Source organism: Panthera uncia, chromosome B4 (genome assembly GCF_023721935.1).
Source record: "Panthera uncia isolate 11264 chromosome B4, Puncia_PCG_1.0, whole genome shotgun sequence".
Lineage (NCBI taxonomy): Eukaryota > Metazoa > Chordata > Mammalia > Carnivora > Felidae > Panthera > Panthera uncia.
The window spans coordinates 68,299,972-68,315,588 of record NC_064809.1 but is presented as its reverse complement, the minus strand read 5'-3'; the positions used below and the strand labels follow the sequence as shown (position 1 = coordinate 68,315,588).

The window sequence follows — 15,617 nt, the reverse complement described above, 5'->3', positions numbered from 1 at the left end:
GAGAAAAGACAGTTTTCTTTGTGTCTGACTTCTGTATCAATATATGTGCCACTTAAGGACATTTACTTAAGGTCTAGTTTATGCCTAATTTTAATAGTAGGACTAACTTGGGGCGCCTGGGTGGCTCTGTCGGTTAAGTGCCCAAGTTCAGCCCAGGTCATGATCTCACAGTTTGTGGGTTCAAGCCGCACTGGGCTCTGTGCTGACAGCTCAGAGCCTGGAGCCTGCTTTGGATCCTGTGTCTTCCAATCTCTCTGCCCCTCTCCTGCTCATGCTCTGTTTCTCTGTCTCTCAAAATTAAATAAACACTAAAAAAAAAAAAAAATAGTAGGACTAACTTTTTCTGATGCCAAATAAAGAACAGAACTTTAACCTAAAAAAAATGAAAATTTTCTATCTTGATAATCAAGTCCAGTTGAATTCCAATTCTCATCATTCGTCCTCATCTCTAAGACTTGTGTGGTCCTTACATAATTTCCTGGATTGTCCTACTTTATCTCTTCTTGCTCTTTTTATTCACCCAATAATCTAAGGAAAGCAATATTCTGAATGGCAGTTAAATACAAGATATCCTCTGGATCAATGGGGTTTTAAATTTTATATTGAATTTGGCCCTCTCCAACAAACACAACTGGTTGGTTAGAATTTACTAAACTTCATTTATGCTTGCTTTATGATTTCCGTTTACCTTTTCACCACTCAATGGCATTCAGCAAGAATTTGTTGAGCATCTACTCTGTACCTCCACCTACATAAAAGAAAAATAAAACATAATTCCTAACCATAGCAGAAGATAGTCTGATTGGAATTTATTTAGCTCCCACCATGTGCAAAATACTATGCTAAGGCATGGTCACATTATATGAACACTTATATAACAGTACACAACAGAATACTAGGGTTTAAGAAATATGAGATTCAGTCCTATGTATGCTCAGTTCAGTCCTATCTGTGCTCTTTCTCTCTCTTTCTGTCTTGCTCTCTCTTTCTCTCACTCATTTTTTAACATTTTTTTAAATTTATTTTTGAGACAGTGAGATACAGAGCATGAACAGGGGAGGGTCAGAGAGAGGGAGACACAGAATCTGAAACAGGCTCCAGGCTCCGAGCTGTCAGCACAGAGCCTGACGCGGGGCTCGAACTCACGGACCAAGAGATCATGACCTGAGCCGAAGTCGGCCGCTTAACCAACTGAGCCACCCAGGCGCCCCCTCTCACTCATTTTTTAAGTTAGAGATAAAGAGACTACAGTCAAAAACTTAGAGTGGGCACTGGACTGGCAAGTCACTTATAAACAAAGCAAAGCCAAATGTGAGGAGCAGGTAAAGAGAGAATGAGCATTGTGGTAGGCTGGGAAAATGGCAAGATTTTTCTTATCCCCATAGGCAGGCACATTTACAATATGACTTTGCAGCTACTCACATCAAGGTGAAGTTTACTTCTCCATACTTTAAACCTAGACTTGCTCACATGGCTTGCTTTAGCCATGTGGCACAAACAGGAGCTTTAAAAAGTGCTTCCAGGGGTGCCTGGGTGGCTCAGTCAGTTGAGCATCCAACTTCAGTTCAGGTCATGATCTCACAGTCTTTCGGTTCGAGCCCCGCATCAGATTCTGTGCTGACAGCTCAGAGGCTGGAGCCTGCTTCAAATTCTGTGTCTCCCTCTCTCTCTGCCCCTCCCCCACTTGTACTCTGTTTCTCTCTCTCTCAAAAATAAAATAAACATTAAAAAAAATAAGAAGAGGCCCAGGCTAGCCTACTAGAGGATGAGTGACCCTGGAGAGCAGAGATGCAGTGCCCAACTGGAGGTTCCCCGTCCCCCAATACATTAGACTGCCAGCTTCCAGGTATGTGAATGGCACCATCTCAGGCCATCCAGCCCAGCTAAGCCACCAGCTGTCTACAGATACGAGCAGAACCAATCCAAACCCAGAGAACCTCCCAGAGGACCTACAAAATCAGGAGAAATAATCAGGTTTGGTTGTTTTAAGCCATTTGGTTTGGAGGGGGGTTTTTGTTTTGTTTTGTTTTGCTTTGTTTTGTTTTGGGGGTGTTTTGTTTTTGTTTTTTTTGTTGTTGTTGTTTTGTTTTATTGTCTGTTTGTTTGTTTCACTAAGATTATGTGGAATGGACACTTTTTGTCACCTCAGTATTTTTTTTTTATTTGGGAATGGTGCTACTCCTATGTGGGGGCCTGTCAATCACATGACTCCCACTTTCTCACCACCGGGGTGCACATGCGGCATTTTATCACTAAGGTTGAGGGCACTCAGTTTCCATTTCTTGCTTTATAAAGAGTGTTGTGGGGCACCCAGGTGACTCAGTGTGTTGAGCGCCTGACTTCGGCTCAGGTCATGATCTCACGGCTAGTTGAGTTCAAGCCCCGCATCCGGCTCCATGCTGACAGCTTGGAGCCTGGAGCCTGCTTCGGATTCTGTGTCCCCTTCTCTCTCTGCACCTCCCCTGCTCACTCACTCTCTCTCTCAAAAATAAATAAACATTAAAAAAAAATTTTTTTTTTTAAAGAATGTTGTAGTAGAACAGGACAATTCCCTACCAAGCGTCTTTGCTACCCTTCCAAAAGTTGTTTCTGGGAGACCCTGTCAGGACTCATTTCCAAGGGCCCTGCTACCCTTGTCTGTTCACGTGACTAGTTCTCACTTACAGAGTATGAATGGCAATGACTTGTGTCATCTCCATACACCAGTGGTTAAGAAGTAGGAGTGCGTCCTCCACCCTCTCCTTCTTCCTGTGTGGGTAACATAAATGTTGACGGCCAGGGAAACCTTAGATGTCACACACTGAAAACGTGGTACATCCTCCGTCAGCTTGGTCACTGAATAACCGTGTAAAGCAGAGGACCACTTCCTCCTCCCTCGCCGTGACCTTTCCCTCCACCACCTCTTGGACTTTATGAGAAACTGCTATTGTGTTAAGCCATGGAGATTTCCAATTTATCTCTTCTAGCAGCTGGCAGTACTTTAACTAACACAAGCCCAGGCAATACAAATTAAAATGTAAAAGTATTTTTATTAGCATTTTGAAGATTCTGAAACAATTGGGAAAAGCCTTTTTGGCAGGGGCAAGAGTCATCCGACACTTCTCCCAGTGATCCAGCTGTCAGGATGCCAGACACTGACCCTCTCTCTCTCCCTGCCGCCACCCGATTATCTCCTTACCGGCAGAAAATGACATTCTCTCTCCTCAGCAAGAAGCTGCTCAATATGTATGCTTTCCAAGATGAATGAAGCTCTGAGGTCAGTGTTGACTTATTAATGACATCATGGAGATATCTCAACACTTGTGCCTTCTTGGTACTTTCAAAGCTTTCAAAGGGACCCGGAGCCAAAAAGATGCAGGTTGGACAGACCCAAATATAGATGCCAAGTAATACGTCCTCTGAGAGAAAGAGCTTGGAAAGAAGCTGGAGAGCTATGGTTTCTATTATGTGTATAATCATGTTTGAGCAAGACTAAAATCTTTGAGATGTATCCTTCAAAATTCTAAGTTTTCCACACCTGACTACATTAACATGAGGCAATGTTTGTCTTCAGTTTGGGCGGGGGGGTTACCTATAGTCCTTTGATAATAATAATAATATATTACTATGTGGTAATTTGTAGGTTTGTGGTCTGTGTGTGTGTGTGTGTGTGTGTGTGTAAAGGATCAAAATGAACAGAAATGCTTCTGAGTCGTGTCTGGGGACCTGGTCAGTAGGCCTCCCTGAGCCTGACCCTCTATTTGCATCCTTTGGAGGATGTCTGTTTGGGGTGAGGGAGGGACACCTGGGCTAGCACAATCCCCTTCACACCACAGCTCTGCCATCGGCCATATATAAATCCATGACCTCTCCGTGACCACTTCCCTAGCTGAAAAAATGGAGTTATGATTCTTTCCTGCCCTTCCCCCCAGCCCCCAACAGAGATTGGGAGAGAACACACCAAACTGCTGACATACTGCTCTGGAAGTCAGGGCTCGAAGTCAGGGTGCTCCCGCAGCCATCATTTTGTGTGGCCCTGTAGTTGTTGCCCTGAGGCTCTGTCCTCCAACCAGCTTTCAGCTGGAGAAGGGGTCAAAAAGTAGGTCTAATTCTCCCAGTTTCTTCAACTATAAAACAAGGAAAATAATACACCCCTGGCTGGTTTGCTGTACCCACTGTTTCTGAGACACTTGAGTGCAATTATAAATATTAGGTGTTGCCTGGAGCCAGGCAACATCTCTATGAAGTCTTAATGAAAAGGATGTCCATATTCCTGACAAGGTTTTCCCCTGCTTTACATACTCTAGTTTCATCTATCAATGCTCATTCCTCAAGGTTTTGTGGGGTTCTTTAAGAACTCAGTTGGGGGGATTAGGAACACAGCCCCATTATCTTCCCTCCAGAGACTACCCTGAAAATCACTCTCTTGTAAGCCCACAGTAACCAAGTCAGTTACCCTTGGATCACTGGAATAACCACTTCATGATCATAATTGTTCTCTCTCAAGTGCTATTTACCTTTATGAAGTTCTTTGCAAATATTTCCTCTTCAGAGTATGGTATATCTTTATATATATAGATCTTTATCTTTATCTCTCTCTCTCTGTCTATATATATATATATATATATATACACATATATATACACATATATCTTTATATATATTTATATGTATATATCTTCATAAATATAGATATACATCTTTATATATCTATGTGTAGATATATAAAATTTCCATTTCTACAGTGTGGATAATGGTATTTGCAAAATTCTTTCTTGTAAGCTTGATATTTAGAATTAAGACATTTTGGGAAAAGATTGCTAACGACATAAAAAAGTAAAGTGACTTACATTAATTATGTGTGATTACATGTTTGATTTTGTATAGATCTTAAGATACCAGGTTCTTAAAAAAGCCTAAGAAATATTATCTGAGGATAACTTTGATGGTTTTGAGGCAAATTACACATTCTAAGAATAAGATATAAATTCTTGTCCCCTGGATGCCATAATGTCTCCTTTTAATCCACCTTGTCAAGACCCATTTACAACCTTCTTACTGGGTTCATAACTCTTTGTTCTTACTTAGAGATTTCCTACCCATTAGAGACCATAAATTAAAGCACACCAAGATAACCATTTGAGGAACATACTTTCATTATGAAAGCTTCTTGGATTATACCCAGTATCTTTGTTTCCAATTCTTATAAAAACTTCTTTTCTTTCTCCAAAACCTCAAAGCCCCAATTCACCTAAATGGTCAATACCCCATACATTTTCTATTTTCCAACACAAATCTCCTTTGAAGTAATAAGATTACAAATCATATATAAACTTTCTCCGTCAATCTAAAATGCCCCAGTTCTGTTTTAATATTATATAAGGTTTTAACACAAATTATCACTAAGTTGTGAAACTGATACCTCGAAAGAACCAAGATTTAACTTTAAAGAATCTACTTTGAATTTTAGTTACAAATCTCAAAAGGAGAATGCATTGGAAAACTGTTATAACATATAGACCCCGTTTTGTCTGACCATTTATCTTATCTCTAACAGTAGTATGTAGAGAAGTGTATAAGGGAAATTAGAAGGAAAGAAGGAGGAAAGAAAGGAAGGAGGGAAGGGAGGAAGGTGGAAGGGAGGGTAGGGGGGTTGGAAGAAAGGAAGGAAGGGGGAATGAGGGATGGAAGGAAGGAAGGAAGGAGGGAAGGGAGGAAGGAAGAAGGGAGGGTAGGGGGGATGAAGAAAGGAAGGAAGGGGGAATGAGGGATGGGAGGAAGGAAGGAAGGAGGGAAGGGGGATGGAAGGAAGGAAGGAAAGGGGAATGAGGATGGGAGGAAGGAAGGAAGGAGGGAAGGACCAGAGGGAGGGAGAAGAAAGGAAGGAGGGAAGGAGGAAGGAAGATAAAGATCATTGTCTAAGTTGTCAGAAAGTTGTCTTGTTTCATCTTTCAGTAGGGGATGAAGCAAGTTCCTTTCCACTTCCATGATTTCCCAGTGCTGCTCAGGAGAAATTGCTACAGGACAAATTTCCCAACTGCAGAGCAGTTGCCTCTGAATCTTCACATTTTGGAGAAGAAGATGCAAAACTTTTGTTCTGTAAGGAAAAAATATAGGTTGTGGGAGTCTACAAGTCTATTTTTCCCTCTGTGTATATGAAATATGATTCTCTCAGGCCAGATCAGAGATTTAAGCTGTTCTGATTCAACAATACAAAATGTAAGAAACTAGCTGTATTATTCTTGGAGTTGAACAGTCAAAACTCGACCATTTTTGTGTTTTTGTCCACATACACAACCTAGCTTTAAAGTACACTTACAGAGTGGAATTCAGTTAAACAAAATCTTCATTTCTCTGGGTTGTGATAACAATGTAATAAGCTCAATTTAAATAAACCAGGCAAGAAAATGAACCTTGTAACTTAGGCAGCTATTACATGTAGATGTTATGTAAGCGATTCAGTAGAATTTTTCACTCTTGTGCCTGTAACACAGCCCTTGCAATTCTGCCAGGAGTACGTTTGTTCCAATGCGTAAACATAGGGAAGATATTTACATTTCTTCACAAAAAAGACTATGTATTTGCTACACCACTGACTTCCATTTCTCCACCTCCCCTGAAGAAGGAGGAATAGAGGCCCTGCAAACCTGCTAATGTCGGTTATTGGGGGTATGTAAAAAAGGATTTGTCAAGAGGTCACCGACTTTCTCGTTTCTACCTGCCTGACTAACTAAACCAATGAATTCTTCTCCGAATGCATTCATTGTGCTGCCTGGACTTTGAAGAGTCACTGGATAATATGTTTAGCTCTGGCCAAGTGGCTCTCTAAGCTCAACTCCAGAAGAAACCTTCTTTTCTTGCCTTCTGGCAGCCTGTACATAGGTTAAATTCACTCATCCATTTTTTAAAAGTCAATGTTCAATTGATATACTGAGATTGTGATTTTCAGAGCCTCAGTGGAACATACACTAATGTTTTAATTCAAAAAGAGTGTAATTTTGTTTTGCATTCTAAGAAAATTTTTAAAAATACAGTTCAAGCATTAATTTCAGCTATGCAACTTTAGCTTTCAGCTACACTGCTTTAAGGAGAAAAAGTTGAAGAGCCTCACTGAATCAGAGAGTTAATTTTTAAACAGGAAGAAAAGAGTGCAGTAATCTGAGGACATACACAGATTCTGTAAATATCCATAGTTGCGAACAACATAAAACCAAGTACTCTTTCCATCAGTAAAGAAAAGGTATTCAGGGGCGCCTGGGTGGCTCAGTCAGTTATGCATCCAACTCTTGATTTCGGCTCAGGTCACAATCTCACAGTTTGTGAGATGGATCCCCATGTTGGACTCTGTGCTGACAGCATAGAGCCTGCTTGAGATTGTCTCTCTCTCCTCTCTCTCTGACCCTTCCTCACTTGTGCTCTCTTTCTCTCTCAAAATAAATAACTAAAAACCTAAAAAAAAAAAAAAAGAAGGAAAGGTATTCATGCAAATTCTTCAAAACTATTGAGTTTTTATTTTCCTTCCCTCTGTAGCCCAGCATCACATCTACTCCTTTCCTCTCAGGGCATAGTTTCTATCTGTTCTCTGGGTTATGGATGCCAATCTTCTCCAACAGAGACAACTATATCTTCAACCTGACTGAGTATTAATAGAACCTTGCCTCCAAGCTTGGAAGAGAATTCACGGACTGTGAGCCACAGTGGCTCAAGTTAGATCACTATTGGCATCACTGGGGCTGGCACAGAAAATTCAGTGATGGAAGAATGGCAGGTGCACAATTAACCATCCTCCCATGGACATTTCAATCTAAAATCACCATAGCCCTTGGGCCAAAGAGGCCAGAGGTGATGTTTATCCCCCCTCCTCTTTGGGGAAGAGAGGGAAAAATGAACAACTCAAGCAGAGAGAGATGCAAAGCTCACTTTGCCCTTCTTGCCCTTCCTGCTAAAGAGGGTCTAAGAGCATCCTTCCACACTAGGATGTGCTTTTTGTCCTACATCAGTTGCCCAGTTTCATGACTTGGCATGAAACTCTCCCCACACCCCAACACCCAACCCCATTTCACCTTTGCTTTTTCCCCTCTCAATCTTGATGTCACTTTCTCTAAAAAGCCCTCCCGAGTTTCCAAAGCTAGAGTAGGTAGCCCATGCAATGCTTTCAAGGCCCTCCTCCCGCTGTTTTACAGCTGCCTGCCTGGAATATCCCTGAGGACTGAGACATGGGCCAGTATGGAGAGGGGAGAGCAGAGGAGGAGCACGGGATGTACACTTGCTGAGTCAATGAATAACTCACGATTCTACCTCCCCGTTTTCTTCCCCTGTTCTCTCATCATCTATTCCTTGTCTTTCTCAACTACTTCCATGATTGCAAAGATAAGAGAGTTGTAGAGAGAAAAAACACTATATTTGGCTTCAGGAGCCTCAGAAGTCCTACCTCTGTTATTGTACTATCTGTGCTGCCTTGGATTCAGTTTCCCTTCAGCCTCTTTCAGATCTGTTGTGAAGATAAAAATATAACACACTAGAAAACAACTTGTAAACTTTAAAGTGTCATCAAATGTAAAGTACTATTAGAAGTCTTATTCTCCCATACCCACCAGTTGAATATAACACCTGCCCTGGTTGGATAAACGTTCTCTCCAAACTCTTTTGTAGCTACTTCATCCTACTACTGAATGTATTGGTCAAGGACATAGAAACAGATGGAAGAGAACACGAGTTGGTGTGCAAATATCTGGATATCTGAAATCCAGTTCAGGAATCAAGAATGTGTCTTACCTCCACTGGGCCCAAGGCCATGTTACACCTTGGCCGTACACTGAAAGCCTTCTGGATTCTAAACCTGTCTTTAGCCAGCCTCATCCCATTATTTTTCTCCACATAAACTCCTTGACTTCCCTGGCCCATGGTTATTGTTCCTGTGTCCATCCACATGAACTGCCCTTCCCTTCACCTTTATCAATATTGTTAATCCCCAATAAATGTATTCCTTTGCGATAAGCTTCTTCCACTAAGTCACACATGAAGCCCATTCATTGCAGAAGAGTATATTCATATATTCCTTCATTCATTCCAAAAGCTAAATATTTACTGGCCTCCTGCTATGAACAAAGCACTGCTCTGGATATTGTGAGGATGACCAAAATGAATGAGACCTACTCCCTCCTTGGAGGAGCTTACACCCAAGCAGAGAAGACACAGACTAAATGAACTGTTATTTGATGTTGGGAGAAGAAAGAAAGAGAAAAGCACTCTAAAAATCCATGCATTATGGCAGCACGAGGGAAGGAGTGATAGTTTCTGATCAGGGCACCCAGGGAAGGCTTTGCAGATCAAGTTTATTTGAGGTAGGCCTCAAAGAAGAGAAGCAAAGAGAGATCAAATTATTCTAGGGAAAGGGAAAATATGAGTAAAGGAACAGGGCCCATTTGGAGAACTGTGAGTGGTTTGCATAGGGCATGTGGAAGGATATAATATGACTTTAACCTGGAAAAGTTAAATTGAAGTCAAACAGAAGTTTCTTATGGCCATGAGTTATTTATATACATTATTTTGTTCAGATAAGGTAAATAGAACTGTGAAGTAAGCTGAAGGGATGCTAAATGAACATCTGATAAGTATATAGAGGGCAATTTTAGTTGAACTGTGCCTAGGGCTAGAAATAGAGCAGGAAGCATGGAAGAGACTCTAGCCTTAAGGAGATTGGCTGACTGATAAACAGGTAATTGCAATACAGTGTGGAGGTGGAAATACAGAGTGCTAGCAAGTAAGGAGGTTAGTGGGGCAGGAGAGGTATGGTCCAGATATTATGCCCCATGAGAGAAGAGCTGGTGTGTTTGTTCACCCTCTATTTCTACTGATAGGAAAGGGTCTGCTTCAGACTAGATATATGGTAAATATTTTGACTGAATATGAAATGAGTATGAGGGTCCACCTAATCTCAAATCATAAGAATAAATAGGGATAGCCTGCTGGGATGTTGCAAGAAGGTAGCCTATTGAAAACTTTCAGAAATACAGATTAAAAGTGACTTTTTCATCCCAAGTTCTTTAATTTTCTATTTACCCACACAAATTTACCCCGGTAATTTGCTAAACTTCATTGCTACCAATGGGTTCTAGCACAGGACTTGATACAAAGTGTACTCAATAAAAATGTGTTAGATGAATGGTTAGGTGGGTGGATTAATAAATGGATGGGTGAATGGATGGATGAAGGACTGAGGGAGTCATTCACTTACAAGAAGATAGATATAATGGGGCGCTTGGGTGGCTCAGTCAGTTGAGCGTCCAATTCTTGATTTCAGCTCAGGTCATGATCTCATGGTTCATGGGACAGAGCCCCACGTCGGGCTCTGCACTGACAGCATGGAGCCTGCTTGGGATTCTCTCCCTCTCCTCTATCTCTGCCCCTCCCCCCTCTCTCAAAATAAAAATAAACTTGATTAAAACAAGAAGTTAGATATATTGAAGAAACTCTACATAATGCTAACCTCACTACATGTATTTTTCTTGTCCATTGAGATGACTGGGAAAAAGTCAACAAAATTTAAACACTATTTTAAACAAAGATATATGTTAATAAGGTCAAAAAAAATTAACGTTAATAACATAGACCCTTGTCCAATAATTACTGATTTCATTAAAAGAAAAGAGCAAAGATGCAAATTCTATAATTAAAATACAACTCAATATATCATATAATAATTCCATAAACGAAGAGGGTTAAATAATTCAAGCACCATCAGGAAAGAATTCCCCACTAAAAATTAACTACTGAAACCATCTGAGGAATTTTTTTCTTTAAATATATGCTTCTTTGTTAAAAACATCCACATATTATCAAAGACATTAGTCTTATCCTCGTGGCCCAGCATTTCAAGTGCAAAACTTATCATTATAAAGCATCTGCTTTGCATATATGTCAATTTTTTCAGAAGTTCTTCAAATATCATATTTTAATGATATCTAAGTTTGCCACATGTTCAGCACTTAGAAAGGCCAGCAGTCAAATAATTTGCATGACATTCAATTAGACCTCTAAAAAGTCCTGGATTTCAATGATAATAATTATATTCATAATAATATATGCCATGTATTGACCTCTACGATATTTTATTCTAAGCTAACCACACAACAAACATTAGTTCTAATATTTATGACTTGCAACACAGTCACAGTTGGCACTAAAAATACTTCTTCAGACCTTCCAAACTAACCATGGCCCATATATACCAATAATCACAGTGTAAATTGGATGTAAACTGGAGAACACTACAGGCTGTTTCAAAAGTCTCCAAACCTGCATTCGCTTTGAGCCAGAAGTTATAAAAATAGGAACTTAACCCAAGAAAATAATTAGGAGTAAGTTCAAAATTTTTCTAAAAGGAAAAGTTCTTCCAGAGTTTTTGTAGTAGCAGAATATCGAAAACAATTTTAAATGTCCAACTACAGCATGTAAAAAAGACTTATGGACGTTAAATATCATAGACATGGTTTACAATTAAGTGGGAAAAGTATGTTATAAAATTCCACGTAAGATGGTCCAAATGTGTGCATGCTTGTGTGTGTACACATGGATGAGGGGGTCCTGCAAGGACATACTCCAAGCTGTTAAAGTGGCTATTCTGGGTGGTAGGACTGTCAAGGACTCCTATTTCCTCCTTTTCACTTACCTGCACTTCTCATTTTTGCTTTAGCCATCTTGTCTTAAGAAAGATGCCCTGGGGTTATCCCCTCCACATTTTATATCCCAGCAAATTCATAGGGTGAGCTATTTTAAAAGTCCAAAATAGTCCTATTTTGAAAAATGACAGCCTTCCCCCATGTATTCTTTGCATTTTTTTTCTTGGTCCCTCCCTCTTGCATTTGTAGTTGACTTGATGAGACTGGGTTAAATGGACTCTAAAATCTACCAATGCTCCGAAGCTTCACATACATGTCCATACACACACACATATACATGATTTTTCCTATACATTATTTAATAAAACTATTTCTAACTAAAATTTTAACTCAATTTAAAATCTCTAACTCTCAGGGACACCTTGGTGGCTCAGTCAGCCAAGCATCTGACTCGATTTTGTTCGGCTCAGGTCATGATGTCACGGTTCATGAAATCTGCTTGGGATTCTCTCTCTCTCCCTCTCTCTCTGCCCCTCCCCTCCCAAGATAAAAAAGTAAAATAAAATATCTAACTATCAGTTTTCAAGGTGACGTTCCTCCACCTAAAACAAAAGAAAATCTAAGTTGTACCTTTCTTTTTTTTCTTTTCTTTCTTTTTTTTTTTTTTTTTTAGGCTCTACTGCTCAGGAAAGAATCCACCAAACACTTTTGCATTTCTTTTCTTTTTCTTTTTTTTTAATCAACTGACAAAGACACAGTTTACCAGCTTAACATTTTAAACCCACGCTTAACATTACATATTTGAAGCAATTGGCAAAACTGAATAAGATGCCAGTATTTGTGCACAACTAAAAAACATCCTCAATGTATATTAAATGAGAGACATATTACCATTAATGCACTAATATCTCTCACTACTAAATACAGAAAAAAAAATGAAATTTATGTTGAGGAAGCTTCATTCTGGCAACGTTAACTTCACAGCAGGCTGACTCTACTTGGCTCATGTTTCAAACACAACACAAACGCAGTTCCACACTGGTGTTAGTGTATGAAAGAGCCAGTCACTTTGGATTGTGTTCAATAAACAAGCAAAGTGCGTACAGAGATTGACAACAATTTTACTTTTTTTAAGTTTATTTATTTTTGAGAGAGAGCAAGCAAGAGCAGGGGAGGGGCAGAGAGAGAGGGAGAGAGGGAGGGAACCCAAGCAGGTTCCACACTGTCAGCACTGAGCCCAATTCCAGGCTCCAAACCGTGAACTGTGAAATCACGACCTGAGCCAAAATCCAGACTCTGATGCTTTAACCCACTGAATCACCCAGGTGCCCCACAACAATTTTAACGACCAAAAAAAAAAAAAAAAAAAAGGCCCTATTATGGTGCTCCAACAACAAACTCAAGTCTATAATAAATAGGGCTTCGATGAGCTGTGCATAAATACAGGTACAGTTACACTGAAAGCCGAGCTCCTCGGAAATCTTCAAAAAAAAAAAAAAAAAAGAAAGAAAAGAAAAAGAAAAGAGTTCTGTTAATCCTCAAATGGTGCTGGGTATAATCAACTTTCTGTTACATGCACGCACTTAATCATTTGTTATCTAAGCATGGCAGCCGCTCCTTACCATTTATCATTAAGGACTTTAATCTGACCATCTTCTTCAACTTGTACTCTTTCTTGACCATTCTCAACAATGCCCTTTGTAGTGATTTTTCTGCCATTAACAATTTTAGTACAAGGTGATGTAGATTTGAGGTTACCCATCCCACTACCACCAAAGGCCATGGAAGAAAATGAAATGATCCCCAACCCAACCCAGTGACCTGATGAACCGAAGCAAGTAAATCCTGTATCAATGAAGAATATCCTCCTCCAAAAGATGGAAATCCACTAAAGGCAGAGGAAAACAACCTTTGCTTCAGCTCCTGCTTCTGCAAGGACCCCTTTGATCCCCCCCACCACCACCAAAAAAGTCCCCAAACGGGTCTTTAAGAAGCCAAATGAAAATGGGTCCCTTAAGCCAAAAATTGTCCTGAAGACGTGGTCTGGGTTGTGATAGGTGAAGCCAAACTCAAAGGGACTGTCAAAACGACCTGCACCTCCACCTAATCCTTCTTTGCCGGGTTTATCATAGGTGTCCCGAATCTGGTAACACCTCATACGCCTCAGCTACATGTTTTGGTTTTCTCCCCACTTCCTGTTTATTCTCAGGAAATTTTATCAGAATGCCACTTCAGTGCCAGTTTCCTATATGCCTGAATATCCTCGACTGAGGCATGACTCTGTCAGCCCAGAACTTCAGAGCAATCCACCAGGCCTAACAGGCTGCGGACTGAGGAAGAACCGAAAGGGCGCAGGAGCCACAGGGCGGGGGTGCAGGAGCCACGGGGGGGGGGGGGGTGCGGGGGTAGGGGGGGGGGAGGGGCAGGAGCCGCGGTGGGGGGGGGTTGTGGGGGCGGGACATGACCCGAGGCTCCCGCTCCCAAAGCTGGCGGCGCAGCGGCAGCTTCTTGAGCTCTCGGTTCTCTCCCTTCTGCCAACAAGTGGTAAGTAAGTTGTACCTTTCTGATTCATCTGATTCCAAAGAGATAGATGCTTGTTCAATGAACCCACATGTAACTCCGCTTTTAGGTTCAGACTTTTCAAGTCAAAACTTTCGTACTCGTCTATTCCATCATCTTTTTTTGGTTTGCTGGGTCGTGTTTTCCAGAAAACAAAGAATATTGGAAGAAGGCCCAGAAAGACCGGGGCAGGGCCGCTGTACGTCATGAATTTTCACATAGACTTCTACTTTCAAATAGTTTTATTTTCCCCCTTTGAGTTTGGAAAATGTTACTTTCTGAGGTATGTGTAACTAAGTTCTCCAAGCACCAGCACAAGGAGAGATGTGTGACCTGTTTGGTAGGGCAATTAGCTTCACTGTTAAGATCTGTGTGTTTTGTTGGTTTGTTTTTCTTTTTGTTTCTAGTCAGACCACTTACCTAAAGCTGGGATGAAAATTATACCTACACAAAATTTTAATGTATAAAAATAATGACATAATAGAAGTACAGGGAAAATGTCAGTATGGGAGTACAGGAATTTTGTATTGCATAGTGGCCTCTGAGTCCTGCAAAACTGGGTTCATAACCCTTACGTGGCCATTTTCTACCAGTGTCAACTTGAGCTAGGTACTTAACCCCTGAAAAGCCTCAACGTCCTCATCAGTAAAAAGGGCTATAAATGAGCCTACCCGACAAGGTCCTCGCCAGGATTAAATGAGATAATCCATGTAAAACACTTCACAGAGCGCCTGACGCATAGTAAGCACTCCATAAACACGTGTCGTGGTCATTTCTGAGACATGGGCCATCTGTTCTATAGGCTGGTTGTTACGAATGTGTCCTGGATGGAGATCATAAGACACCAAAACGATGGCAAGTCCTCTGAAATGCATAATGACTCTCCGTGGCAAATAAAGTGCTAATCTGTCCTCTATATACCACAGTCTGACCTTGAAAGTATTTTCCAGACTCTGGTGAAAGTCATAGAAGCTCAGGTCTGCAGTCACAAAAGGAATGTGGCTCTTAAAAGCTTACGACAGACCGCAGATATGGGGCAGTTAACTTATCGAGAGGAAATGGGCTCTGGTTTTCTTTGCAGGCCTCAGATCCAGGAGCTGCAAAGTTGAGTCACCAGCTTGCTATCTGACCTCAGGCCAGCCACTTAACCTCTCACTGACCCCATTTCCTTACTTAAAATCAACTCTGTGCTCGTGTTCCATTCCAGTCATTATCTCTACCCACAAAACTGGGTAGTGACTAAGGTGTCCCAGAGATTTTGAAAATGAGTGATTCGGTGAGACGGGTATATGAAATAGAATGGTGCAAGGTTTGGAAATGAGTAAGTCGAGCTCTGCGTTTTGGTGTTTTTGGTATTATTTTAAGAGCTCTCTTCCTGGAACAAAATCACCAACCCAGACAATAAGCTTTGTCTGACACTGTGACCCGAGTTGCTGATGAAGCTTTCTTGTGTTGGTA

The 15,617-nt window shown here is 40.9% G+C and overlaps 1 pseudogene; it reads right to left on the bottom strand.

Moving 5' to 3' along the window:
• Positions 1 to 13,187: 13,187 nt before the first annotated feature.
• LOC125919834 (dnaJ homolog subfamily B member 6-like) lies at positions 13,188 to 14,367 on the bottom strand (annotated as a pseudogene).
• Positions 14,368 to 15,617: the final 1,250 nt, after the last annotated feature.